This window comes from Rosa chinensis, chromosome 5 (genome assembly GCF_002994745.2).
Source record: "Rosa chinensis cultivar Old Blush chromosome 5, RchiOBHm-V2, whole genome shotgun sequence".
NCBI lineage: Eukaryota > Viridiplantae > Streptophyta > Magnoliopsida > Rosales > Rosaceae > Rosa > Rosa chinensis.
In genome coordinates, this window is record NC_037092.1 from 86000865 (window position 1) to 86005107 (window position 4243).

Below are 4243 nucleotides of genomic sequence, written 5' to 3' on the forward strand. Positions count from 1 at the left end.
TGATCTTGATAAAACAATGGCTTCGGCGGCTTTTAAGCAGGGACTCCTCAAAGGGCCATTTCTCTATCACCTCAACTACAATCATCCAAATGCGGTGTACGACCACCTCATGAGTGAGGCGATCATTCATGCCCAGGCAGAATTCATCACGTATGGAGAAACCCCACCGCCACCAGCGGCAGTGGCAAAGTCGATACAACCCTCTTCCAGTCAGCAGGGGACCGCTAACAAAACCTCCAACACACAGCCAACTGACAAGAAGAGGGAGTGGCAGCAGGGCCAGCACCAAAACAAGCGACAGAAGGACCAACACTACAAGGGAAACCGCCCATCCCATGGGGACAACTGCAACAAACATACGGAGTCTTCCCAGCGGTATACGGTATTTACAGTCCTCACGGCTTCGTATGAAGAAATATACAATCAGTCCAAGGATCAGATCCCACCGCCGCCCCTGGGAAAATACCCAAAAAGGGGAAAGCCAAGAAACACCGGCAGATGGTGCAAGTACCACGAGGATAGCGGTCATAATACCAACAGCTGCAACGCCCTCAAAACGGCCATTGAAACCTTGTATCGTGACGGCAAACTTGAGCAGTTCAAGGTGCGCCAACCGCCACCTGTGATCGCCGACATCGAGCCCATGGGCTGCATCAACACAATCAACGGTGGTGCTCCAATCACCAACATGTCTCACAGAGCTAGAAAGCGTTATGCGCGAGCTAATCACCCAAAGGAAGTCTGCAACATCCGCTACGAAAGGTCCGCTAAACTCCCAAGGTCTGGTTGGGAGCCTATTACCTTCTCAGAGGAGGAGGAACGCGGAGTACATCTGCCCCACGACGATCCTTTCTTGATTGACGCTATTCTGGGCAAAATGTCCGTGGGAAGAATCCTGGTTGACAGCGGTTCCGCTGTCAACGTTATATTCAGTGGTTGTTACAACAACCTTAAGCGGAACAGAAAATTGCTCCAAGATCATGAACCACTGCTCAGCTTCTCCGTTGACGTCACGCAACCGCTAGGCTCTGACTATATGCGGCTAGTTATCGGTACCAGTCCATGTATGGCTGAAGTACATACGGAATTCATAGTTGTCGATTGTTCCAGCTCATACAACGCCATCATTGGTCGGCCAGCGCTCAACAAACCCAAGTGCATCATCGCCGGGTACATGCTCCTCATGAAATTCCCCACACCCAACGGCACAGGCTGTGTTAGAGGAAGTCAACAGTTGGCACGCGAGTGTTATTCTACTACCATAGCACAATCAGCCCCCCGCCACGAGATCCTAGCGGTAGGCAGTCAGGCACCGCCACCAAACATTTTTGACGACCCCAGGGAGGATGAAAAGAAGTACGTAAGGAAGGAGCCGGTCAACCCAGAAACATCACTGAGGGTTGTCAGCATCTCGGACAAGCACCTTGACCGGACGGTCCGCATAGGAGCTCAATTGGACCCAGAGCTGGCGGCGGAGCTCACTCAGTTCCTACGTGACAACGCTACGGTCTTTGCCTGGTCATATGCAGACATGCCAGGTATCTCTCCTGAAATCATCTCACACAAGTTGAGCATCAAACCATCCTTCTACCCTATCAAACAGAAACGCAGAGCCTTCGACGAAGAGAAGTACCACGCTATAAGAGAGGAGGTTGCCAAGCTCCAGGGCATTGGGTTCATCCGCCAGGTCATCTATCCCCAGTGGATTTCCAACCTGGTTATGGTCAAAAAGGCTAGCGGCAGGTGGAGGATGTGCGTCGACTTCAAAAATCTAAACAAAGCATGCCCGAAAGACAGCTTCCCACTACCCCGCATCGATCAGCTCGTCGATGCAACCGCCGGACACGAGCTTCTCAGCATGATGGATGCTTTTTCCGGTTATAACCAAATCAGGATGCATCCTGACGACTAGGAATGCACCACCTTCACCACCGACAAAGGCCTGTATTGTTACAATGTGATGCCTTTCGGTTTGAAGAACGCAAGGGCAACTTATCAGCGGCTGATGAACGCCATGTTTGCGGAACATCTGGGCAAGATAATCGAGGTCTACGTAGACGACATGTTGGTCAAGAGTATAAAGGCCAGCGGACATGTGGCAAACCTGAAAATCATAATAACCATCCTCTTGGCCTACGACATGCGCCTCAACCCGGAGAAATGTTTCTTTGGCGTCACCGCCAGCAAATTTCTGGGGTTTATTGTCAGTGAGCGGGGCATCGAGGCCAACCCTGACAAAGTACATGCCATCCTCAACCTGAAGGACCCGGAATGGAAGGTGCACGTCCAATGCCTCCAGGGCAAGCTAACCGCCTTATCTCAGTTCATCTCCAGACTGACCGACAGGTGCACCCCATTTTTCAAAGTCCTCAAAACAACCCACAAGAAGGTCATCGATTGGAACCCAGAGTGCCAAGCGGCGTTCCAAGGCCTGAAGGAATACCTGGCGGCAGTTCCACTCCTCTCCATTCCTGTCCAAGGAGAAACATTGTACATTTACCTAGAGGTATCTCAATCAGCGGTGAGCTGCGCCATCGTCCGGCGGGAAGGCCAGGACGAGCTCCCAGTTTTTTATGCCGGCAGGGGCATGAATGGAGCAGAAACACGGTATCCTCCATTGGAACAGCTGGCTCTCGCACTCATCGTTGCCGCCAGGCGCCTCCGCCAGTACTTCCAAGCCCATACAATACACGTGCTAACTAATCAACCACTGAGACAAGTAATTCAGAACCCTGAACATTCGGGGCGCCTCAGCAAGTGGGCCATCGAGCTCAGCGAGTTTGACATTTACTACAAACCACGAACCGCCATGAAGGGCCAAGCGGTGGCAGACTTTATCGTTGAGCTCACCGAACAACAACACGGATCCAGTGTCGGAGCACAACCAGGAATGGAGATGGTGGTACCTGAGGAACAAACTCCCCGGCAATCAGACTGGAACCTACACGTGGACGGTTCTGCTAGCGCCAAGGCCAGTGGCGCCGGAGTCATCTTAACGGGACCAGGGGGACTCAACGTCGAGTACGCGTTGAAATTCAACTTCAAGGCCTCTAACAACATGGCAGAATATGAGGCACTCATTGCCGGCCTACTCCTCGCCATTGATTCAGGGGCCGACAGTGTCAACATCTTCAGCGACTCTCAGTTGGTCGTTAACCAGGTCAACGACAGCTTTCAGGCCAAGGACCAGCAGTTGGCGGCATACTTAGGGTACGCCAAGACGCTGCTCAAAAAATTCAAGTTCCATACTATCACACAAATCCCCAGGGAAAAGAACGCCAAGGCTGATTCACTGGCAAGACTAGCAACCGCCCAGCCACACCAAAGTCCAGCGAACACAAGGGTGGAGTCTCTGGACAGGCCAAGTATCACAAAAACCCTGGCGGAGATCTTTAGCAGTGAGGCCAATCCTAGCTGGATGGACGAGATTATTCAGTACAAACGCAACGAGACATTGTCAGAGGACAAGATCCAGGCGCGACAGCTCCAGCGGAGAGCAACCCGTTACAATATGCAGAGCAGCAAACTTTACCGCCAAGGATTCACTCACCCCAACCTCCGCTGCCTAACCCCAGAGGAGGGAAAGTTCATGCTAGCAACAATACATGGCGGGGAATGCAGAAATCATTCGGGCGCCAGATCCTTGGCTAATCGCACAATGCGACAAGGCTACTTTTGGCCCACGCTTGGTGATGACGCCCGGCGGATATCAAGATCTTGTCACAAATGCCAACAATATGCTGATCTTCCACATGCTCCGGCGAGACCTCTGTCGGTTATCGTCAGCCCCTGGATTCACTCAACGTGGGGCCTGGACCTGATGGGAAATTCCCAACCGCCAAAGGTCAGTTCAAATACATCATCGTCGCCATCGACTACAACAGCAAATGGATATAGGCAGAACCACTGACGGCAATAACTACCGCCAAGGTAATTCACTTCCTCTGGAAGAACATCTACTGCCGCTACGGTGTCCCGCATGCAATCATCACAGACAACGGCACACAGTTCAACAATAAGGAACTCATCTCTTTCGCCGCCAATCTGGGCACCAAGATGCGTTTTGCATCGGTCGCCCATCCCCAAACCAACGGCCAGGTCGAAGCGGCAAACAAGATAATCAAGAAACTGTTACAAAAGCGGCTCGATGAGGCAAAGGGTTTGTGGGCGGAGAAGCTCCCGGAGGTTCTATGGGCCATCAGAACAACCCCAACCTCCGCCACAGGTGAAACCCCCTTTTGCA